Here is a 27,068-nt window from a genome sequence, read left to right as displayed (position 1 = left end):
AATAAGCATTGCCCAATCAATTGAATGTGTGTCCAAAGCACAAAGTGATTTATTTTTAACGGATGTAAATGGTCAACAATTCAATACATTATTATATCATGATAAAGTACAGTACAGCACAGCCAATACCAAAAGATAATACATACATACCGCTGCAATCGCTTGCGCACGCTGCGCAACCACGGGACCCGATGGACAATATTCTGTATAGAATATTGTGTCAGAGTTGACTGAGCCCCAGTGAGATGCAGCTAATATATATACAGTCAGTGTTTCATTGTGAACAATAGAGATGACGTAGATTGTTTCTATAGGTCCAGACGTTGGGTGGGTCCAGGCCAGACAGGTAATAGGTTGATTCAATCTAAGGAATCCAAAGGTGGGGGTCTTCTCTCCAGGGGGTCTGCTCCTTTTCATAGCCAGTATCATACAAAGGTTTTACTCTCTAATATCAATAACTAAAGTATGCAATGTGCGATCTCTTCGCCGATTGCACCGGACAGCTGCTGATGATTAGGGCTTCAATATGATATCAGGCATGACACCTTTCCTATTACCTAAACCTTTAATAACACTACAATGTACATATAATCACTATATATATATATATATATATATATATATATATATATAGACTAATAATAAACCGAATACTATCTGCTCCTGAATTACAGTGTAACAGAACCAATATGAAATGATATAAATAACTAACTGTTGTAATGCGAGGGTGTGCGTGCGTATTTTACCGTGCGAACGCACCACGTCACGTAACACGTGGCGTACGCTTCGCAATACGCACGGCAAACCAATATTAAACCAATATACTTTCGTTCATCCAATTATACGACTTCAACAGCACACATACATTTGGCAGAATAAAGCTGAGTGACCTACATTGAGGTCATTGAGTGGGCACCAGTATGTGACTGCAGTCAGCTCCAAGCACTACAGTAAGTAGAGGTAAATAGAGCATTTTTAACAACACTTGATGGGAGAGCAATTAAATGTAGACAGATTAAGCAGAAAAATATTATGCAACCTGATGCCCTTCAGTTGTTACCAGGCATGCTGGGGCTTATAGTTCCATAACTGCTGGTGCATATGTGAATATGATGTTTACTGAATGGGGCTATAGGGTGAGGTGGAGAGCAAAGCATTCATTTCTGTTTTATATGTGACTTTATTGACCTTCTATAATAAAACTAAAGGATCCAAAAAAAATGAGAATTAAATTATTATTTTATTATAGGGGTGGGGGTGGGGTGCAGTGATATGACTGGGGATGATAAAAAAGTGGATAGGGGTCAAATTGAAATTATTATTTCATTTTAGGGAGGGACTCATAATATAATTAAATATTACAATTACCCCTTTTAGTTGGTTTTGCTCCTAATTCTGAATGTACCCCTATTTGTCATTGCATACTACCCAAAATGTACTAAGCCGTTATTCTTATTACTTTTCCATATTTCACGCTTCTTAGTTTCATTGCACACCTTTCTAATATCTGTATTGCCTATGCAAGCTTAGTGACTTAGACAAAAATCAGTAAGATGTGTATTATATACTTTGTGTCAGTGACTGATCACTAGAAAACTCACACTTTTGGTTAATAGATAATTTTCAGCTATGTACATTAGCTTCAACTGAGCAATGTTGAATAACAAGTATCTTACAAAGCAGTCTGCTCCATTACGCAATGGGAACAATCTACAGAGAACCATCTGCCATGTCATATGACCCTGACTTGGCATACAATCAATATTTAACACAGGTAGAAGCATTCAATTTTAATGTCCAAAATCCCTTTCTAACATGAGCCTTAAGAGTGTTATCTATGTGGAACATTAAAGAGAGAAACATAAAGTGGTAAAATAACCAAAAGTCAGTACTCACTCTTTATATAGACCCTCTCCTCTTTAACTGCACTACCCTCACTTACCACAAGGTGTGTTCTCTACACTAAAGCACATTAAAATGTATAAATTCAATTATACATCACATGCCACTCCTGGCCCTTGTTTTAAGCTGGTGATATTAAGAGGGAGCAATGCACATGTATTTTTTTTATTTTTTAGCGTAATAGAAAAAAATCAACGCAAACTGTAAGAGGTTTTATTGGTTCCACACACTTTACAATGACATAAAAACAATTGCAAACAGCATAATACAAAACACTGAAAAACGCATAGTTTTAATTTATCAAAAATATATATTTTTTAGATGCGTATGTAGTGTGCGCTGCTTTAATATGCATATACAGTGCTGTCATTACCGTATATTTGCAAAGAAACTGTATACTGCTTAATGAAAAGAACCACTAGCATGAAATTGGCAGTTGTCTAACCTCTCTCTGAGGAACCAGATTCTGTCATACGTGCTGTCATATTCTACAAGAAAATGATGAAGCTAGCCGAGCACTTGCCAATTGCTGCTATCTGCAGTTATTTTCATAATAATGAAAGCCACATAGTCAGATTTGGTTTCGGAGCACTTCAGTTGCTTCTCCTGGCAGAAACATTAATCCTGTATTAAGATGGAGATTTTGAGCACCACATAGTAAGCTACCATGAACAAGGAAGTAACTGTGGTCTGCAGTATTTCCAACAGTGGTCTCACTATTATTTTTACTGAGATGAAATCCCTTTAATTTGATAGAATAGATGTGAATAGATGTGTATCATATTCATCCCAATTGTACCACCATCCACATTCCTCGGTAAGACTTTAAGTACCATAAATATGACAATCTTACTCATTCACGTGTGGGAACTGACTTTTTTATGCTTAGCTGCAGCTCCTGTGATCTTGTTGATTGTGTCAATCCATTGGGAGTTTGACATTTCAGAAGTCATTTTTTCAGATTCTTGGCTTGCAGAGCATGTGTCCATAAGGATTACAGACACTACAGACACTTCTGCCTCAGGTAAAAGATCAGGTCTTGGGGGGGATGGGAAGGCGGGAAAGTTGATGGGCTGTGGAAAGTTGCAGGAAGCAAAATAAGAGTTTACATCATGTGTGGGTGTGAGGGCCAGAGTCAGCGTGTTCCTCACTCGGGCTGCTCAGTCTGACAGCTGTTTGGGCCGGCTGCTCCCCCCGTTGAATACTATATTTCATATATTACAAGTGGTCGCATCATAAGACTTGCGATGCGGCTGCGTCAGCGCACAGGCAACCGTATCACATGACACGCGATGCGCCCGCATCATCAATGATGCGGCCGCATCGTGTGTCATGTGATGCGGCCACCTATGCACCCCCCGGGCTGAACTTTGCCAGCCCACTCCTGGATCTGTCCCATTGACTACGCTTTCCCACGCCGACATCATAACTCCCCTACTCTGCAGCTCTCAGCAGCACAGTAAAATACTGGGCTGTTGAAGTGGACGGTATATTCCTATAAAATATATTTTGCCCACCTGTTTCCAATGAAGAAGCCACATTTTGCAGACAGTGCTAAAATAAATACATGATAAAGTACAGTATGCACTTTATTAAAATACCATGTGATGCGGCCTGGCAAACAGCACTTTACACCTGTATAAAAGACTGGCAGGCGTAATACGAAACAGAACCTTGATTCCAAGGCTGCAGAGTTTTAGCCTGATTTGAACTGTTACCCGGCATAAACAGCAGTCTCTGCTATCACCACGGTGTCCTGGCCGGACATTCCGTTCTCTACAGTTTACAAGTACTATTAACCATATAAATAAATTATGCATTATTATAGTCATCTATTCCAGGTAGACTCATGCATTCTGTGTGCTCTTGAAAAATACATTAACCGATACAAACGATACAGAATTGAATAACACAAAATAGCAGCAACAATAAATTATTGAAAAAAAATATTCTTTATTCTTATTAGACGACTGTTGATTTAGGTAAACTGGTGTACCAGTTTATAAGTATATTGTGCCACAAACAGCAAAAACAGGCCCCCGCCCAATGAGGTGCTTCCTGTTACAGGCAAAACAAAGGAAGGGAAATGACAAGGGATGCATCAAACATAGGTGACAAATGGTTTAAGTTCCTATAGATGGATTGCAATGACTCTTCATTGTCCTCATAATAGGTGGGTTAATGCTCGTTTTAGAGATATCTCTTCTAATAGGAAGTACCTCTGTATTAGATTTTGCAATGAAAAGTGCTGTAACCTTTGTAAGACCATTATGACTGCTCTTCAGCTGTTTGCTGTGACCTGGTGCTGCTGTGATGCTGTTTGCCATGTTCCTACTCTTGAAGAAATACAGACAACATTGGCAGCCCCACCACAAAATGTGCTGAAAAACTTGAACCTTATCTTTATTCAGTGAACACCTGAGTGTCAAGTGAGAAGATCAAACAGGTAGTGTGTGAGGGCCATGCCTTTAGGTCCCCAGACTTCAGCCAACAGTGTGTCCTCCAAACCGATGCTTTAGGCAGTTCTGTGTCAGTATGAGGGGGTGGAACATCTGATCTTGCATTTGAGCTGGAAACTCTACTCTAAAAGACAAGGTACTCTGCAATGGAAAAGATGGGATCATAATTAAATGGCATGTGGAGGAGGCTTTCCACTACTACTTTGTGGTTGTCATTGACTTTTCCCCTCGGAAGTGACTATACTCCATATGGGAGTATGAACAAAACATAATGCCATGCAATAAAATATTAATATGTTTAATTGTTTTAATTAAAAACTATGTTACATGTGTATTATAAGGAATAATATATTACCTGCTGTTAAATTTATATATATCTGAAGCTGCCTCACAATGTAGTGACTCTGTAAGTTGTGCGCTTACCTAAATACAATTATTATTATTATTATTATTATTATTATTATTATTATTATTATTATTTACTGTAACTATTATGTATATCATTTATTTTTGCAACCAGAAATATTTAATTCCATTTCTGCCTCCTTAGACGTATTCTGGTTATGAACGGGCTTTGGATTTGTAACTCATTTTTATCTGCCTAAATCCATGCACTATTCTATAATTCAGTACATGCCCAAATTGCTTCCATTTGTTTTTTTGGCTTCCAGCATGTAGAGATAGAACATTTAACATGGTAATTTAAATAGCATTTGATAAAATGGTCAGATGGATTTGGATGTTTAATAATTAGAATAATTATACTTATAAAATATTTTAATGTACTAAGTTATTGCATCGAGACATAAATCCCCTAAAGTTCTGAAGAAACATTAGCATAAGATGCTTGTAACTCAAGCTGTGTCTAATGAGAGGTGCTGTTTCACTGCCGTTGGGGCTAGAGTCCAATGAGTGATAGCTATGAAAGAGGTCACATACATATTCATCAAATTCGACATGCACATGTAAACCGGTTTTAATAGTCCATGACAGCAGAAGTTGTGTCAGGCAAATGCCTGCACATGTGCTCATTCTCTCAACTGGCAAATTTAGCCATTACCACTCCAGTATCCATGGATGAAATATTAGCTTGTTAACTTAAGACTATCATTTGCTGCTGAATCCTATTGGCAGCAGAAAGCATACAGTACATTCCTGCTACATCTTTATTGCATGCATGCCAAGAACTGAGCTATTGCAATTGTAGTTTAAATTTTAAGAGCACTATGGTAATCTTGGAAATTACAGGATTAGGCATAAGCCATGATTTCATCTTCGAAAAGTTGTATTTAGGAATCTTAAACAAATATATAGGATGCTTTGTTATGGAAAAGTGTAATAAAGGTGATATGTTTTATTGGCAAACTAAATATATTTAGATTGAAAGCTTTTGAGGCTACTAATGTCTGACGAAGATGAAGATGGTCAAAAGTAGTCGTATTAAAACTTTTGAACAATTAAGTCTGATAGTATCAACATTTTGCTGTTCCATGTATAGTGCTACAGTGTACGAAGAATATTATGTTTTTATTCTATCGTTTTTACCATCCCACGCATGCCAAGTGTTTGCTTTTTCACTGTACCATGTAAAATGCATTGAGTGTATCCTTTATTTCCATACAATACTTTATCTTTTTTTGGTGTTATGTTTTAATGATGGATCACACACTGGAATAATTTCTACGTTTCTACTAACTGCTTTCTCGTGAGCAGGATCCTTTCTACCCTTTGTTTTCACATCAGCATTTATTTTATCTGTCTTGTATGTCTTTGTGTTATCTATGCTCTGTTTCTCCGCTGTCCGGCGCTGCAGAGCATTGCGGCACCTTACAAATAAACAGTAATAATAATTATATTTTTGTAGTTCTGCAGTCTACAAAGTGGAATTTTAGAGCATTTAATATGTTTCTTCAGAAAATATGAAATTTGTTTTGTTATTCCATCTACTTCAGTAACTTTCTAGAGAAGACCTATATAATACATAGCCCTGGTCTGGCCATTACTATAACAACATCATACTATTAATGATACAGATCTCAGATCTGTTTGGGCCACAATAGAGCCTGGGAGGCCTCCGTTATTATAGTCATTGATATCTTCAATGTTCAACTAACTCAAGCTAGTGTAGATCCCAATGGATTGATAATTATTATGATAAATATGTGTTAATATTATATGTGTTTTGTGATTTTACATTAAAGCAGTCTAGACTATGAGACTTTTCATGGAAAAATGGAAAAAAAAATCCAATAAATTATAAAAAATATTGTGCAGTGATCATCATCATTGATTAATTTGAGTATGATATGTTTTAATTTTTTAGGCATTAAAAAAATGTCCACCTATATCCCAAAAACCTGATGCAAATGTCAGTTACCTATTCTGGTGATTGGTGTTTCATATATGCCGAATGACAGGATCCAGTTTGACCACAACACATTGTTGACTGTTCAACACTTGGGCATAGTGGCTGGATCACTTATGACTTCAGTAGGACCTATTATTGTGATCAGTGTTGGCCTCACACAGGGACTGTTAGCTGGGATAAAATAATCTTTATCTGATCAGGTTATTACAGCACACATGCTGCAACATTGTTCCGTTTACCACCTTTTCAAGGACCATTTTATTATTCAACAATACATTATCAACAAATTTCATTAAATACAGGTTGGTGTTGTATTATATGTTTTTCAATAATGTTGACAGTTTTGATTTTGGTTTATTATAAATAATATTAATATTATTACCATAATTATTAATAGTGTTAACATTATGATGTTGAGCTTGATAGTGTTAATAGAAGCTGAAGAAATGCTCTGAAATCTATGCATCTATGTCTCAAGAGTGCACATGATCATTTTCAGTAGCCTTTATGATGCCACAAACAAGATGACCAAAAACCACCTGACATTTAGCACTTTAATATCTTGCAGGAAGACCATGACAAAAATACATCTTAAAAAGACAGAAAACATTTTACTGATTCATAACTGGTACATGGCTGTTGGGATGTCATAGAAACATATTATAGTGTAGGACGAGGGTGGGTACAAATGATGCCTTCAGGCTTACTTACATCTGTAATTATACAAAAGCAAAGAAGAGTTCCAAGTTGACCTTGGTAAAGCTTAGTAATTATAATACCGGTATTGCTCAGATAGGCACAACAAGATAGCTTTGGTGGAAGAGGCTGCTGAAAGTTGAGTAAGTTTTGGAGAAGGTTATTATCTCCCGCTGTGCCTTGTCCTGTGAATGTGTCCTTTTCAAATGCCATCATTGCCACAAACAGTGGGAATCCTTTACAAACACCATTAGCAGCATTTCATTACCAGCGTAGTTGACCTTGGAAGACAAAATCCCAGCACAAAATATTGTATTCAATGTAAATATATTTTCCTATTTGCATACAGGAGATTACAGCATGACACTCTGTAGTCAAAAGTCACAGTGTGATTCTGAACTTGGGACCTCAAAAATGTCAATCAGCCCCTGCACAAAGAAGGTGCTCTCATTTAGTTCTGTAATACAGAAAACTAATTAAGTTGGTTTAAGACAGCTAGATAGCTAGATCACTAGATAGATAGATAGATAGACAGATAGATAGATAGATAGATAGATAGATAGATAGATAGATAGATAGATAGGTAGATCGATAGATCACTAGATAGATTTCACTATCTGTCAGATATAATCTGATTTGCTTTACCCTGTCACCTGTGTTTGTATATATTTGTGTATCATGTTGTGTCTTGGTTCTGTTTTCTGTATATGTAATGTACGGCGCTGCGGACCCTTTGTGGCGCCTTATAAGTCAAAGATAATAATAATAATAATAAATAGATAGATAGATCACTAGATAGATAGATATATGGATAGGTAGATCACTAGATAGATAGATAGATAGATAGATAGATAGATAGATAGATAAGTAGATCACTAGATAGGTAGATAGATAGGTAGATAGATAGATCACTAGATAGATAGATAGATAGATAGATAGATAGATAGATAGATAGATAGATAGATAGATAGATCACTAGATAGATAGATAGGTAGATTACTAGATAGATAGATAGATAGATAGATAGATAGATAGATAGATAGATAGATAGATAGATAGATAGATAGATAGATAGATAGATATTATTTATTTCACCATTTTTCCATCTTCAAGTCATGTATGGGGTACTATCGGGCCCCTTATGCTAGTGTCTTCTGTAACGCCTTTCAGTCGTGTTCCTTGACATTTTCATTTACACCCCAGATGAATCTGATTTTGGATGAACTAGTTTATTTATCACTATTCAGACTTTATCAAAAGATATACTTCCACTGTCTTTTTATAGCAACATTTGCTAAAAATCTTTGACAGGAACATTACACAACTGAAAGTGTTATTTTTATATAATTTGAATAAAATAAATTAAAAAGTTGGATATTTAAGGCACTCAACATGGTATAGATTTTCTGATTAAGAATTTAATATCAATTAGCTGATTTTAAATTTCATTTGATTTCTAAGTGGATGGAAAAGCAGATGTATTGCTTACACTAATCCTAGTGTCTAAACAATAGTTCTTTCTGAGGGGAACATTTCAATCCAATATCACATGAAAATGCTACAATTGTTTTTTTACAGCTCAGATCTCTATAGAAAAACCCCTCTTCTTTGTTTAATGCCTTGTAGTGTCATGAGGGGTTATTATGCACTGGAGATATCAGAAGAGAATAGCTAAAGGTCACACGTAATTAAGCTATGGTCCATGTAACAGAAGAGGCTTTCATATTATCTCCCTTGGCTTGGATAAGTTGGCACTATTTGTAAGCCCTGCAGTGATCAGTTGCATATATATTTGTGTTATTTGAGCGGCACTCCATCCTGCTTGTAGGAACCATAATTCTATCGCTCTACTATCTTCAAAAGATTTGTTTATATTTGGAGCTCATGTTATACTGACGACATTAAAAGGATTTATGTCAAATAAACCATGTTTGACATAAAAATGCAATTTATATATGCAAACAATATTATATTTTAGTTTTCGCATTTTTTACTGGAATTTTTTCAACAATAACATATTTTTCTAAAAAGCATAAGATTTAATGTCTGCTTTGTTGTAAAGAAAAAATACACTTATGAGAACATTTTAAAGTTTTGCTTATGCCTAGAAGCTTTATATTTTAAGCTCATATGTCGATATTATCACATGCTTTCTCGCGCTAAGGAGGTAAGGCATTATTACTTGAATCAAAGGTAACAAATAATAAAAATCCATAAATAAAATACTAAAAAAATAAGTAAATAAATTATAATGTAATTTATCTAGATTAACAAGGAGAAAGCCACAATCCAAAATACACTGGTGCCTCGGCACAACATATTTATAGTGAGCAAAAAAGTTGGGGGAGATGCAATTACAATTAACATGGTACCATTTATACAATTTTAATAAACATATTGTCACTCACCGGACTGTGAGTGCTTCTTCCCGGACTATTAGGAACCGTGGACGTCCTCTATCCTGAGGGACTGCGCATGCGCAGCCCTTTCCAAACCTTCAGTGTATGTTCCTTTAACTTAATTGGCAGATCAGGCAACCTCCCTATATTAAGCACCTGTGGTCAACACCACGTTGCCTGATCTTGGAGTCTCATTCCCCATGAGCCTCTGAAGGTGTTCCTGTGTTTCCTTGTTTATTCAGCCCTGCTGATTCCTGTGGTTTCCAAACCACTTCTACCTCTGTGGTTTCCAAACCACTTCTACTACTGTGGTTCCCATACCACTTCTACCATCTACTGTATCATCGTGACTGTGAGCTGATTCCTATCCGCTGCCTCCGTGCACTACAGTCTTCTAATCACTTCAACTCTACCATTTATCATTGGGACTGTTAGCTGATGCCTATCCGCTGCCTCCGTGCACTACAGGCTTCAACCACATCCACTCACCTGTTCATGATTGTGACTGCCAGCTGATTCCTATCCGCTGCCTCCGTGCACTACAGGCTTCAACCTGCAACTCGTCTGTGTTTCATCATCGTGACTGTTTGGCTGATTCCTATCCGCTGCCTCCGTGCACTACAGTCTTCAACCTGCAACTCGTCTGTGTTTCATCATCGTGACTGCTAGCTGATTCCTATCCGCTGCCTCTGTGCGCTTCAGTCTTCAGTCCTTGTCAACTCTACCGTGTTTCCTTGAGTCTGCTGCCACTATTGCTACCCGCTACTCTCCGTGATCATCTGTTCCAGTTCAACTCTGCTCCGGGGTCCCATCGTTACTGCACCTGCTGGTTGCTATTGGTTACCTCCGTGTTCCCGCAGAGACCCGCTGCTGTTACTTCTCAGCGCTACTCATCCATCTACTGCTGATCCGCTCTCCACGCCTTCCTGTGCTCCCTGCTGGTCTACCTACCTGTGCGCTGCACCTGCTAGACCCCCGCTTCACCCATCCAGGGACTTGTATCCTGCTGGCCTCCTGCCCTTCAGGTATCTCTGCACTCCTGTCTGACTGCCTTCTCCTGAACCACGGTATGCATACTTCCCATTGACTGTGCTGTGTATTGCATACCTTGCTGGACTGTGTTGGTTCTCCTCTGGAGTGTACTATCTGCTGACTCTACTGCCATCATTGACTGTGTTATCTCATGCTGGATTACTTCAAGAGACTTTCTATATTGGCAGTGTTGTTCAGTCATTTATACATTTATATTGTGCATATTACTGTGGATCAAAGTCAAGGTGCCCGTGTATATATTGTGTTGCAGTCTCTCCCCGTGCACCTCCTCACATATATATTCAGTGGTACAACTTGCTAGTGGCAGACCACTGACTCCTGTTTACAGTTTCACCTGTTCCAGTATCCTCTCACATAGCAGTGGTACAACTTGCTAACCGCAGACCGCTGACTCTCATCACCTCCTCGTTTCTGTTGGACATTCCTCCTCACTATAGCAGTGGTACAACTTGCTACCGCAGACCACTGACTACCTTCACGTGTCCTTTGTCCATACAGTTCCTCGTGTATTACTACCTCCATATTGCCAGTGCTGCTAGTCATAGACTTTCCTGAGCATCTCATCATCTGCTATTTCCTGTTCCGTGATCACCCTGCTACCAGAGTACCATATTACCACCTATACTGCTCTGGTAAGCCTATCACCTGGTGATCCCTGGGTAAAGACTCCTAGTGCCCGTGACAGTAAGATCAGGCCATGACAGACCCAGATACGGAACCTACCGCTAAAGAGATGCTGCAGCATCTGGTCAGCCGTGTGGAGCAACAGGATGCTCGCCAACAGCTGTTACTTCAATGTTACCAATCGTTAACCTCCCAAGGAACATCTGGACAGACTGTTACAGCTAGTATTGAAGCTCCTGTGCTTTCCTCCGTTTCCCCAGTGCCATCCCAGGTGTCTACAGCTCCTACGCTTCACCTGCCTACTCCGTCAAAATATGACGGGGACCCCAAAACTTGTAGAGGTTTCCTTAACCAATGTTCAGTCCATTTTGAACTCCAACCTCAAAATTTTTCTACCCATCGTTCCAGAGTGGCCTATCTTATCTCATTGTTTTCTGGACAAGCCCTGGCTTGGGCCTCCCCTCTGTGGGAAAGAAACGATCCAATTCTACAAGATAGTGCCAAATTCATTTCCACGTTCCGAAGTGTGTTCGATGAACCAGGTCGTGTGACCTCCGCTGCTTCCAGCATTCTTCGTTTGCGACAAGGCTCCCATACAGTAGGACAGTATGTCATTCAATTTAGGATCTTAGCCTCTGAACTTCAGTGGAATACTGAAGCATTAGTTGCCGCCTTCTGGCAGGGGCTCTCCGATAAAATTAAAGATGCACTGACTACCCAAGAGCTTCCTTCGTCACTAGAAGATTTGATCTCTCTTTGCCATCGTGTAGACATGAGATTTCGTGAAAGAGAATCTGAGAAAACAACTTCTGCTAAAGCACCTCTTCGTTTAAACCCTCAATTTCGTCCAGTTTCACCTTCTGTGATTCCCATGGAGATAGGACGTTCCAAATTATCTTTAGAAGAGAGGAAACGAAGAGTAAAGAATAGACTCTGTATCTATTGTGCTGATTCCACACATATGCTCAGTTCTTGCCCTAAGAAATCGGGAAATGCCAGGCCCTAACTAGTTCTGGAGAGGTGAAGTTAGGGTCCCTGGAGTCCTCTCCATTGTCTATGAAATCTAAAGTCTGCGCTTTCGATGTTACGATTTCCTTTGCTACCAAATCCTTTGAGTCACAGGCATTGATTGATTCCGGAGCAGCAGGAAATTTCATTTCTAAATCACTAGTGAATCAATGGTCCCTACCAGTGATCACTTTAAAAACACCCATTACTGTGACGGCTATAGATGGATCACGTCTCATCAATGGTCTCATCACCCAGAGTACGTCTCCAGTAACCCTTCAGATTGGTGTACTACACCATGAAGAAATTTCGTTTTTAATTCTTCCAGTTACGACAAGTCCGATTGTCTTAGGCCTTCCATGGCTTCAATGTCACTCTCCCCAGATTGACTGGCGCACCCCTCAAGTTACGTCTTGGGGGTCTGAATGTCACCATCGTTGTCTCTCTCAAGTTATTCCTCTTAAAGTACAGCAATCTTCCATCTCATCTTCCTCCCCGGGACTCCCTCCTCAGTATGCTTCATTTGCCGATGTGTTTGATAAAGCTCAGTCTGAACGTCTTCCTCCTCATCGTTCTTGGGATTGTCCGATCGACCTTCTACCTGGCAAGACTCCTCCCAGGGGTCGGGTCTATCCTCTCTCGTTACCTGAAACTCAAGCCACATCTGAGTACATACAGGAGAATCTCCAGCGTGGGTTCATTCGACCTTCCACCTCTCCCGCTGGAGCTGGGTTCTTCTTCGTCAAAAAGAAGGATGGATCATTACGCCCTTGTATAGATTTTCGTGGACTCAACGCCATTACTATCAAGAATCGGTATCCCATTCCGCTGATCACTGAGCTATTTGATCGCATCAAGGGAGCTCGGATATTTACTAAGTTGGATCTTCGTGGTGCCTACAATTTAATTAGAATCCGTTCCGGTGACGAATGGAAGACCGCGTTTAACACCAGAGATGGGCATTACGAATATTTAGTAATGCCCTTCGGGCTGTGTAATGCCCCCGCGGTTTTCCAGGGTTTCATCAATGAGATCTTTCGGGACTTATTATATGTATGTGTCGTTGTCTACCTGGACGACATATTGATCTTCTCACAGGACCTGCCTTCTCATCACCAACATGTGGCAGAGGTCCTCTCCAGACTACGGAAAAACTCGTTGTTCTGTAAATTGGAGAAATGTTCATTCGAGTTACCCCAGATTCCATTCTTGGGGTATATAGTTTCCGGAGTTGGCCTGAAGATGGATCCAGACAAAGTAAATGCTGTACTACATTGGCCTCAGCCAACTACTCTTCGTGCCATCCAGCGTTTTTTAGGTTTTGCCAATTACTATAGACGCTTCATTCAAGACTTCTCATCCATTGCATCTCCCATTGTGGCCTTAACTCGGAAAGGGGCTAATACTAAGCAATGGTCATCTGAGGCTCTCCAAGCCTTTCAAATCCTCAAAGAGTCCTTCTCGTCTGCTCCCATTCTGCGACAACCTGATGTGACACTCCCCTTCTTCCTAGAAGTAGATGCCTCTAATGTGGGCTTAGGAGCTATTCTCTCCCAACGCTCGGAGCAACAAAAATTACATCCTTGTGCCTTCTACTCTCGGGGTCTTCTGCCCGCAGAGAAAAACTATACTATCGGGGACAAGGAGTTGCTGGCCATCAAAGCTGCATTAGAGGAATGGAGATACTTGTTGGAAGGAGCTCGCCATCCGGTGACGATCTTCACGGATCATAAGAACTTGTCATATTTGCAATCTGCTCAATGCTTGAACCCTCGTCAAGCAAGATGGTCTCTTTTCTTTTCCCGTTTTGAATTAATTATAACCTTCAAACCAGCTGCTAAGAACAAGAAAGCTGACGCTCTATCTCGAGCTTTTGTGACGTCCTCTGATGTAGAAGAGGTTCCCAACCATGCTATTCTAGACCCCAAATGTATTTCTCTGGCTGCTTCATCCACCAAAATGCTACCATTTGGGAAGACCCTCGTGCCTCCTACTCTGAGGCGGAAAATCCTTTCGTGGTTCCATGCCTCTCGTTTTTCTGGACACGCCGGTGAACATAAGACCTTTGAGATTCTCTCTCGTAGTTACTGGTGGCCTTCAATGAGGAGAGACGTCAAAGAGTTTATTGCTTCCTGTGATTTATGTTCTCAGTTCAAATCCTCCCGCAGAACTCCAGCAGGGTTGCTGCGACCACTACCCATTCCGTCCAAGCCTTGGACCCATATTAGTATGGATTTCATTACTGATTTGCCACCAAGTAAGAATCACAATACTATTTGGGTAGTGGTAGACAGATTTTCGAAGATGGCTCATTTCGTCCCTCTGTCCGGTTTACCTTCCTCGTCTACTCTGGCTGAACATTTCATTAAAGAAATCTTCCGCATCCATGGATGTCCGTCTGAGATTGTGTCAGATAGAGGAGTACAATTCGTTTCCAGATTCTGGCGGGCCCTTTGTAAAACCTTGGGCATACGATTAGCACTCTCATCGTCTTACCATCCGCAATCTAACGGACAAACGGAACGAGTCAATCAAGATCTTGAGACTTTTATTAGGATGTTCTCTTCAGCCAACCAAGACAACTGGGTAGAATTGCTCCCTTGGGCTGAATTCGCCCATAACAACATGTACCATGAGTCATCATCCAAAACTCCATTCTTTGTGGTTTACGGTCACCATCCGTCTTTTCCGGAATTTCCTGCCCTCCCACCCACCCAAGTTCCTGCTGTGGAGACTGCTTGTCAGACCTTCAAAAATATCTGGTCTCAGGTCAAAACCTGTTTAAAGAAGACATCTAACAAATATAAGTCTTTCGCAGATAAGAAGAGGCGGGCTATTCCACCACTAAAAATTGGAGATCGGGTTTGGTTATCTACCAAAAATATTCGTTTGAAGGTTCCATCTATGAAATTCGCCCCTCGTTTTATTGGTCCATATAGGATCATTCAAGTTATCAATCCAGTATGTGTTAAACTTCTTCTTCCTAAGAATCTTCGGATTTCCAATGCCTTCCATGTGTCCTTACTCAAACCTCTTATTATCAATCGTTTCTCGACTCCTCCCTCAGCACCGCAGCCAGTTCAAGTTCATCAGGAGGAGGATTTCGAGATTACTGAGGTATTGGATGCAAAAATTTCGCGAGGAGTCCTCCGTTTCCTCGTTCATTGGAAGGGCTTTGGTCCTGAAGAGCGTTCATGGATCAAAGCTGAAGATCTTAATGCTCCTGCCCTTCTGAAGAAGTTTTATTCCAAAAATCCGGACAAGCCCGGTTCCAGGCGTTCTGTGCCCACCTTTAAAAGGGGGGGTACTGTCACTCACCGGACTGTGAGTGCTTCTTCCCGGACTATTAGGAACCGTGGACGTCCTCTATCCTGAGGGACTGCGCATGCGCAGCCCTTTCCAAACCTTCAGTGTATGTTCCTTTAACTTAATTGGCAGATCAGGCAACCTCCCTATATTAAGCACCTGTGGTCAACACCACGTTGCCTGATCTTGGAGTCTCATTCCCCATGAGCCTCTGAAGGTGTTCCTGTGTTTCCTTGTTTATTCAGCCCTGCTGATTCCTGTGGTTTCCAAACCACTTCTACCTCTGTGGTTTCCAAACCACTTCTACTACTGTGGTTCCCATACCACTTCTACCATCTACTGTATCATCGTGACTGTGAGCTGATTCCTATCCGCTGCCTCCGTGCACTACAGTCTTCTAATCACTTCAACTCTACCATTTATCATTGGGACTGTTAGCTGATGCCTATCCGCTGCCTCCGTGCACTACAGGCTTCAACCACATCCACTCACCTGTTCATGATTGTGACTGCCAGCTGATTCCTATCCGCTGCCTCCGTGCACTACAGGCTTCAACCTGCAACTCGTCTGTGTTTCATCATCGTGACTGTTTGGCTGATTCCTATCCGCTGCCTCCGTGCACTACAGTCTTCAACCTGCAACTCGTCTGTGTTTCATCATCGTGACTGCTAGCTGATTCCTATCCGCTGCCTCTGTGCGCTTCAGTCTTCAGTCCTTGTCAACTCTACCGTGTTTCCTTGAGTCTGCTGCCACTATTGCTACCCGCTACTCTCCGTGATCATCTGTTCCAGTTCAACTCTGCTCCGGGGTCCCATCGTTACTGCACCTGCTGGTTGCTATTGGTTACCTCCGTGTTCCCGCAGAGACCCGCTGCTGTTACTTCTCAGCGCTACTCATCCATCTACTGCTGATCCGCTCTCCACGCCTTCCTGTGCTCCCTGCTGGTCTACCTACCTGTGCGCTGCACCTGCTAGACCCCCGCTTCACCCATCCAGGGACTTGTATCCTGCTGGCCTCCTGCCCTTCAGGTATCTCTGCACTCCTGTCTGACTGCCTTCTCCTGAACCACGGTATGCATACTTCCCATTGACTGTGCTGTGTATTGCATACCTTGCTGGACTGTGTTGGTTCTCCTCTGGAGTGTACTATCTGCTGACTCTACTGCCATCATTGACTGTGTTATCTCATGCTGGATTACTTCAAGAGACTTTCTATATTGGCAGTGTTGTTCAGTCATTTATACATTTATATTGTGCATATTACTGTGGATCAAAGTCAAGGTGCCCGTGTATATATTGTGTTGCAGTCTCTCCCCGTGCACCTCCTCACATATATATTCAGTGGTACAACTTGCTAGTGGCAGACCACTGACTCCTGTTTACAGTTTCACCTGTTCCAGTATCCTCTCACATAGCAGTGGTACAACTTGCTAACGCAGACCACTGACTCCCCGGATACCTCCACTTGGATTCCATTCCTTCACTCAGACAGCGGTACAACTTGCTATCCGCAGACCGCTGACTCTCATCACCTCCTCGTTTCTGTTGGACATTCCTCCTCACTATAGCAGTGGTACAACTTGCTACCGCAGACCACTGACTACCTTCACGTGTCCTTTGTCCATACAGTTCCTCGTGTATTACTACCTCCATATTGCCAGTGCTGCTAGTCATAGACTTTCCTGAGCATCTCATCATCTGCTATTTCCTGTTCCGTGATCACCCTGCTACCAGAGTACCATATTACCACCTATACTGCTCTGGTAAGCCTATCACCTGGTGATCCCTGGGTAAAGACTCCTAGTGCCCGTGACACATATTGGGCCTGATTCACTAAGGAAAGGAAAGTAAATAAAGTAGTAACTTTGCACCTTGTCATGTTGCATTGGAGGTGGATGTAAATTTAAATTGTGGGGACAGATTTATAGTTGGGGTAGAGCGTGTCCCAGATAAACTTTAAATTTTATTATACAAGTTAAGATAATCAAGTATTTGTGTCCTACATGAAAAAAACAGCCAGTATTTAACTTGGGAAAATAATAAACTTATATACACCCCTTGCAATGTAACATGGTTTAGTCCAAGAGAAAACTTACTCCTTTTTTTGCCTTGCTTTCCTTGATGAATGAGGCCCATTGTGTTGACATTTTGTCCACATAAAACTTAGTAAAGTTTATTACTAAAATTGTTCAAAGGTAAACATCTAAAACCATAGCAATCAAGCAAACATTTGCATATATTGTCTAACTTACTTTAGACAGATGATATGAAAGCTAATTGATGATTGGATGCTTTTAATACAGATTTGTACTTTTGAATAAAGTTAGTAAATAACTTTCAGTATCTCATTCATATTTAAACTGATATTCAATCAACACGATGTGATGGGACTAAAATTAAAATACTTTGCATGAAATTGAAGATCAAATGCCTCCTGAAACAACTTGAAAATCACTGAAAATTAGGTAAATAGCCTCATCGATTGGCAGCAGTTATTAAGGCCAAAGTTAGGCCAATATTTCAACTTCATCGCTATTACTTTTGCCTTAATGCCAAATTTTTATGCACCAAAACTGCTACCTAGTTATGTTAAATCACACTGTTTGGAGCTACTTTCTGAATGCTTGTTTTGGTATCTGTACCTTACCCCACCAGCTTCTGATAGTTTGCTGATGGGCTCACTACTTGTAATAACACTGTCAACAAGTATTTGTAATACTAAATAAATAAGTAAATAAATAAAAAATGTCAGCATGTCCTCTCCCAAAATCCTCAACCGATTCCCCATCTATACATCTATAGTGAAAACCAGCACCAAAATGGTAAGCCCAGACCTTGTGTCTCTATAGGTGTGAAGAGGCTGCAACAAAACACCATGATGAAAGTCCTTCTGGACTGCACGGGATGGAGTAATTAAGAAGCTTGTACCCCTGTCGCAACTTCACAGCTCCAGAGAAGTTGCAACAAGGTACACTGTACATGGGTCACTAAGAACCTCACTCATTATACCAAAAAATCAAAAAGAGCAAAAAAAAATAAACATTCATTTATGCTTTTAAAATAAACTTTATTTTAATAGACTAGCACATTTATTTTTACCAGTTTATTACACACACACACACACACACACACACACACACACACACACACACACACACACATTTATATTCCTCTTTTCTTCTTTATTGCTACATCATAGTTGAATAGGAAAACATGAAATAAAAAATCATCATGAAAAATAACTCACCTGCGCACTACGAAAGACCGATGCGAAATTATCAGAGATAAGATCCCATGACTCTCCTTCACCACAAGCCGATGATAAAGATAAGCAAGAAGGAAAAAAAATGTTATTTCACATTTTGATTATGACATATCAAGAAAGAAGATTTTAAAATAAAATTAATTAAAGCGCTGAATGAGAATTTTGGATTGTTGCTTATTCAGTAAAAGTTTATTTGAAATTGTGTAGGTGTGATTAGGAAAGGAATGGCCCTAAAAATGTGTCTTCTATCCCCTTTCCCCTATTACATTATTCTCGTTACAAAAAATTAAATTTAATTTCTACCGTGCCTCTTCTGTACTTCAATAGGAATGTCTTCACTCTTTCATTGTCTCTCCTTTGTCTCTTTGCCTACGTCTGGTTCACCACAAATGCTTTATTTTACTCCTCAAATCTATGCACCCTGGAGGAAATATAGACTCATTTGCACAAATCAAACTACACCATAGGTTGTAGGTCACATGCTGCATTTCTAAATGCCCTCCATTATAATTCCTAAATTCAACAAAACATATCTTACCCACTTTGTATGTTATTGAAATTGTTACATCTAGAGCCTTATTTATATCAATGCACTGTACATTAATTTTATTTTCATTTACATTAATTGCAAGTACCACTTTTCCATATTCTGAGCTGTAACTCTTTTACAGTCTGAACTGTAAATAAATAATAGCATCTCAGTTAATTAAATTAATTAGTTAATTATTCGATCTTTCGTGATCATCTTGTCATCAGGAAACAAAGGGCTGGTCCTAAGGAGATGCATGTGATGGTTTTAATCTTTTCATTTTGTGAATTCATTATTTAATATTTACCTTTTGTAAACATTTAAATGAGGCACAGGTAGGGCTTTAATTTCCTTTTATATTTTTTACAGATGGAATAAAATGGGAATTGGGGTATCGGGAGGCAAAACATATGGACTATTTTGCCTGTGAATGTATATTCAAGCCTGTTTGACAATGTAATACATAACACAGGATTACGACATACAAACCGATAGACTTGCACTATTTGGCAGAGTGGTGCTTGGGTTCACTGATAAAAGTGATTATAGGCTGATCTGGTCATAAATTAACCTATGCCATTCAGGTGAACTCATATATGGCAATGCATTCCTCATATTAACACTTAATGTTATTGTACTAGTACTATCAGGGTTTGTAGGGGATTACATTTGTGGCACTCTGGGGATCAGCTTACAGATCTAACATATTCCTAATAAACTGCAGCAGCCATAAGATACATTGAAATATCAAGGTAATGTGAATATCACATTTTTTTGGTGCCACTTCCGAGGTGATGAAGGATTTGACACATTTAGCACAAATGTCAGTGACATTAGCAAAAATCTGGTAAAGTGTCTGCTACGTGTAATGTTTCTTTGCTTATTTTGCTGCGCTACTAAAAATTTATGTTGGTGCACTAAATGTGCCATCTACTAATTCCCAGGCACAATCAATCAACTTATAATGTAAAACTGACATTTATTGGCATCGGAAATTAATGCAGAAATACTCTAGATCCTATATGTATTCTCTGCATGTGCATTTGAGGAGTGTGCTTAGAGACTAGTTTGGAATTATTACGCTTGTATTTATATCATTATATTGTATTACATAAACAAGTACAGTCCGTTTTGATCAAACTGCCTATTTTACTGTGTGTTGTGTCATCATACTACATGAAAATCCAATCCAGTTAAATCGGATTTGATGTGACAGTATCTGACAATAAGTTTTTTGGTTATTTCAGTTGATACTTGTTTGAGGTCAATAGCAAATCCATAAATAAAGGGGAGCACAGAGTGGTCAGATGCACATATGGATCAGTTTGCTTAACCTGGTCCCTGAATGGGCAGCACAGTGGCTCAGTGGTTAGCACTTCTACTTCACAGCACTGGTGTCATGAGTTCGATTCCCGACCATGGCCTTATCTGTGTGGAGTTTGTATGTTCTCTCCGTGTATGAGTGGATTTTCTCCGAGTGCTCCGGTTTCCTCCCACAGTCCAAAACATACTAGTAGGTTAATTGGCTAATATCAAAAATTGTCTAAGTGAGTTCACTGTACAGCGCTGCAGAATTAGTGGTGCTATATAAATAAATAAATGATGATGATGATGATGATGATGAATGGACAGACGTCAAATTTGGCACCCTCTGTTGAAGTTTACATCACATCTGTCTGTTCCCTGTTGTTGGATCTGTGCAGCACATACTCCACTACGTGATGCCATCAGTGTCTTTGTCTACCAATACTGTCATGAATAGAAGGACTCAGAGACCACTCCCCCCATGCAGGCCCGGCGCTCCCATTAGGCAACCTTAAGCAGTTGCCTAGGGCACCGGGACCTGCAGGGCGCCGCTCCCGCTGACTAGATTTGAAAATCTAGTCAGCGGAGAAAAGTGTGAGAGAGGTGCAGCGGTGGCCGGGTGCCGCCGCTGTTTCTTCATTGAGCGCCCGCCCGGGCTCCCCGGCGCATCACACTGCTGATCACCTGATCACTCACATCAGTGATCAGGTGTCAGATCTTCCCAGCGCCTGTGCTGCCTGCAATATATCACACTGTCTGCCGGCAGACAGTGTGAATAAAGTTTCCTAATACCCATTGCCCCCCTCTCTCTACAGCATGCATCGGCTGCTCCACCCCTCTCCTTTGTGGTAAAGAAGCCGAGGAGCGGTGGGCAGCCATTAAAGAAGAGCCTCCCAGCCTTCAGGATCCAAAACAGTAAGTATTTATCTTTTTTTTTGGGGGGGGGGGGATTATTAATTCTAGGGAATTATAATTTCATTTAATTAATTAAAGTGTGTAGTCATAAAAAATGTTGGGGGTGGGATTTTTTTTATTATTATGTCACCCTTTTTGGTTGATGTTCAATTTAAAAACTATGGTGGTTAAAATAATTATTTTATTGCACCTGATGCTCTATATTTGACTTGCTTCAAGTCAATAATAGAGCATGACGTGCCAATAAAATAATTATTTTATCCACCATAGTTTTTAAATCAAAGCTAGAGCATGAAGTTGCAAATAATATTAATTTTTCTCCCACGTAGCTTGAAAATTTAATATAGAGCATGAGGTAGAAAATAGTATTTTTTTCAATGGTATAAAAATTACTATTTTCCACGTCATACTCTATATTTGATTTGCAAAATATGCGGTGGAAAAATGACTTATTTTGCACTTCATGATCTATTTTTGATTTAAACACTATGGTGGATAAAATAATTATTTTATTGGCACCTCATGCTCTATTATTGACTTGCTGCAAGTCAAATATAGAGCATGACGTGCCAATAAAATCATGGTGCTGCAGGGGGGGGGCAGAGGACATGGTGCTGCAGGAGGGGGGGGGACAGAGGACATGGTGCTGCAGGGGGGGGACAGAGGACATGGTGCTGCAGGGGGGGGAGAGAAGACATGGTCAAGCAGTGGGGGGGCAGTATGCTGCAGGGGGAGCAGTGTGATGGGTCATTCTCACAAGTTTTTGTTCCCATATCTAATACTTGGATACTTCCCCTCTAGAAATACTGTGATTGCCCCTGGACAGCAGTGGAGTCTGTACAACGTTCTCTATGAAACATCACGGCAGCCAGACCGCTGTAGGAGGTAAGGCTTATCTTTTTATTTTTTTATTTTTACCAAAAGTGAAGTGTGTGGGGGTCTGGGAAGTGGGTATTTGGTGTGTCTTGGGGTGGAAGGGGGGGCGGTGTTTTTGAAATTTTGCCTAGGGCGCTGAGAACCCTAGCACCGGCCCTGCCCCCACGCCTTATTATTATTTATCTATTTATAAGGTGCCACTGGACAATTGTACATGTGCAGATAAGCCTTATTAAAACAGTAATAAAAAAACCTGTAGGTATTCACACAGAATGTAGCAAAAGACATGACAAGTACAAGCCTGAATTTCTGGTTCGATGAAGGCCCCAAACATCATTCATTAATCAACCCAATTTTCATTTACCATCTAATCCTATAGATTGTAAGCTTGCAAACAGGGTTCTCTTACCTCTCTGTCTGTATGTATTACCCAGTATTGTCTTATTAATGTTTGTTCCCAATTGAAAAGCGCTACGGAATTTGCTGGCGCTATATAAATAAGTGTTGATGATGACGATGATGATGATGATTTGAGCCAATTAGAAAGGACTGATCATGGTACAGTCCATACATGGTCAGAGTAAGGATAGTATAAGAGCAATGTTAATTATTAGGTTTTTGGAAGGTAAAATGACTGCTAATTTAGTGGGAACTCACCATTAGGTCATATGAGAACCGAGCTACAGTTGTAGCCACTGCAATGCATTCTTTTTTAATACACTGTCTCAGCACCTTCCCAAACCAGCGAGAAACAAACTCACTTATTTAACCATCCTGATATAAAGATCTTACTCAGATGAGGTAAAATAAGTGAATTAGGCTTTTGGCAGTCCTTGAAAATTTTCCTGCAAAACCAAAAACAATGATAAGTAAGTAATACCTAAAGGGACCAACAATCTCTGTACCTTACAATTTTCCAACCCACATATTCAATTATTAAACAAGAGACCAAAATGTGTTGTACACGCAAATTTAATAAATTTGATATATATATAGACTTAAAAAAAGTTTACGAGAAAAATGCAATCCAAAGAAATTCTTCTTGGAGAGATAAAAGAAAAGCAATATCAACAAACACTTACTCTCACCTTGGATTTACACATACCAACCTGATGGGAAAAAATTTGCATCTATCCGTGCCGTTAGAAAGGTCAATATCTTGAAATGTTTCAATATGTAGATGTAGAATAAATAAACAACATACAAGAGAGACAAAGAAACAAATTAAATCTAACACCACAGGAGAAAAATGATTTTCACTCACTATAGAATAATGCAAATTTAGTCATAAAAACCTACAGATAATAGCACAAGTATTGTCAAATTACAGACTACAATCAGTTTGCCTTATAAATGGCTGAAGAATGACCCAAATAAAGAATACCAAAACCTTTTGAATAAAGTGATTCTTAAGAAATATGAGCACACCTACCTTTAAACAAGAACCTGAAACATCAGGTATTTTATTACCTTCCAAAAATTCATAAACACCTAAAGAATCCACCAGGTAAACCCATATTCTAGGGAATTATAAAAGCTATCTAAAGGAAATCATACAGGTATTCTTAACAAAATTACATGCAAAAGGACTCTACCCTAGTCACATGTGACACTAGAACACTATATACAAACATCGAACATACAAAAGACTGAAAATACATAAGATACCTCCTAACTACAGAATCAACACTACCACTGGCACAAGTCAAATTCATTGAGAAGTGCATTCAATTTACCCTAACCAATAACTACTTTTAGATTTAATACAGATGTTATAGGAGGTTCATGGGACTGCCATGGGGAACACATTTGCCCCAAGCTATTCAAACCTGTGTAAGGCACAATGTCAGAATTGCTACATCTGAACCAATAACACACACTTTCAGAACATTGTCATATGACAAAGATACATTGGCGACATTGTTTGTGTCTGGAAAGGCACTCATTTAGACCATTAAGACTCCTTAATCAAATATATCAATGAGAATGACCACGATCTTGAATTTATTGGCATAAGAGCAGCAACTACTTGAATACATAAACTTAAAAACTATATACAGAAAACTATTTATTTAATACAAAACCTTAAAAGTAAACTAAAGCTCATAAGCAATAAAAACAGGCTGGCATCAAATAACCACCATAGTAGCTGGCATAATAATATCCCTAGAGGTCAGTTTAAAGGAATGTGGAAAACAATTGTTCCCATAGGGACAACTACTTTACACAGGCCATGAGCCTAAAGATTTTTTTTAAGGGGGCCCTAATGAGAGAGACAAACCAGCCCTCACAAGACCCAGACAACACAACAGGGGAGGTGTTTGTCACGAAAGTCCAGCCTGTCCCAGATAAAGCAATCTGAACAGCTTGCCATGACTGGTGTCACCTTAGTCATTTAGGAATGAATACACCTTTTTAGCCACCACAAAGGATTTATAATGGTGTCCTTACATTCACCAGAACCACTTATTAATGTTTCACACTTAAATCACATACACATGTAGCATGAGCCTCCCTGGACTTCGCAAGTTAACAAAGAATCACAGAGAACACGCTAGATTACATTTATTTCATCTGAAAAATGTTTTCAAGGCTTAATTACAAAAAACGTTAATAACAAGACATACAATAAATTTGCACAAATAAGATTCAGAAAATAAAATAGAAAATAAAATCAGAGTTACTACTTAACTAGTAAGTAGTAAGTAGTAAGTTACTACTTACTAGTTAAGACCTGATGTGTGAGGGAACACAATTGAGGACAATGGGACATCTCAGTATTGATAGACCCCCTCATGAGAATGCACACAGTAATGCCTAAAGCAGAAGATTTTAAACCCTTTTCCACATAGCTCTCACCCCCCCACCTTTGGAGTTTAGCTGTAAATAAGGACAGATTGATCTCCCAAATGTCATAGGGCTTTCGAAGGGAGCTGGGGATGTCCTGAGATTGGAATGTTCAGAGGACCTGATTTCCCACCTTTGCTCACTCTGCTTGGCTAGATGGTTTACAACTTTGGGCTTCAAACTCCTCCAAGAGTCTATCTCTCCCTGGTATGGCTATTTTCAATAGAATAATGACACTTGCATAAGTTCAAACTAATGTCATCTAGCAAAGCACACATTGAGATTACATTACAAGATTACATACAATATACATTGTCATACAGAAATTCAACAGAAAATAACAATCAATCATTAGATATACTACATAATCCTCACAGTGTTTATTAGAGGAAATGATTGGAAAGAGGTGGGGAGCTTTTTGAAATTCAATTTAGTTTAATTCATGAGTTCAGGTTGCAAGGGAACCTTTTACAATTACTAATAAAGTAAAATGCATCAGATATATTTCAAGACTGCAAATTGTCCCTGAATGCCTAAAAATACTCTTTACTGAAGTCCTGAATTGAGCATATTGCTCTTAGTTCATAAATATAAGATATAAGTCAAATGACTAAGGTATGGGTATTTTATTTGGTTATTTTATCAAAATGTTTGTGCTTATGTGGCTTCTGTTTATTTGTGTGGTCTTACATTATTGAGAGATTTGGTACTGTTCAGTCTTATTCTCGGCACAACAATTAGTATTAGATTCTTCACCTGGAGAGGACTTACTAAAAGTGAGTATGATGTGCAGAGTGCAGGTCTCCAATGTTCTCATTTATCTGATCCAACAGATAGTTGGCGACGATTGTCATTCTTAGGCGGGTATTCAATTGTGAGCGAGATCGGTGAAATACTCGCGCTCTAAAAATATTACCGTTAATACGGTAATATTGCATGTAAATACCGTTAATACGGTAATTTACTCGTTGGATTTCAGCTCGCAGCTCCGTCTTTAAAACATCTCCAGGATTAGACCCTTTCTCACCCTGGAGGCAACTAAGACCCTCATCCACTCGCTTATCATCTCTTATCTGGTCTATTGCAACATTCCTTCTCACTGGTCTCCTCTTCTGCCTCTCCCCACTCCAATCCATCCTCAACGCTGCTGTCCATCCAATTTTTCTTTCACGCTGCTCCACATCTGCCATCAGAATTGTCACTAGCTCCCTCTCTGCTACAGAGTCCAGTTTAAACTTCTTACACTCACCTTTAAAGCCCTAACCTAAACCTCTCCCCCTAAGTCTTCAACCTTATGTCCCTCCACACTTCTTCACGCTATCTTCGTTCTGCTAATGACTGTTGCCTCTTCTCCTCACTCATTGCCTCCTCACAAGCTCTTCTCCAAGACTTCTCCCATGCTGCTCTCCTCCTTTGTAACTCACTCCATCTCCAGATCAGGCTCACTACCTGCCTCTAAAGCTTCAAGTTTCCTCCAAAAACCAAACAGTTTATAAAAGCCTATTCAGCTCTCTTTC

The sequence above is a fragment of the Mixophyes fleayi genome, chromosome 3 (assembly GCF_038048845.1).
Source record: "Mixophyes fleayi isolate aMixFle1 chromosome 3, aMixFle1.hap1, whole genome shotgun sequence".
NCBI lineage: Eukaryota > Metazoa > Chordata > Amphibia > Anura > Limnodynastidae > Mixophyes > Mixophyes fleayi.
This window is presented reverse-complemented; position numbering follows the sequence as displayed.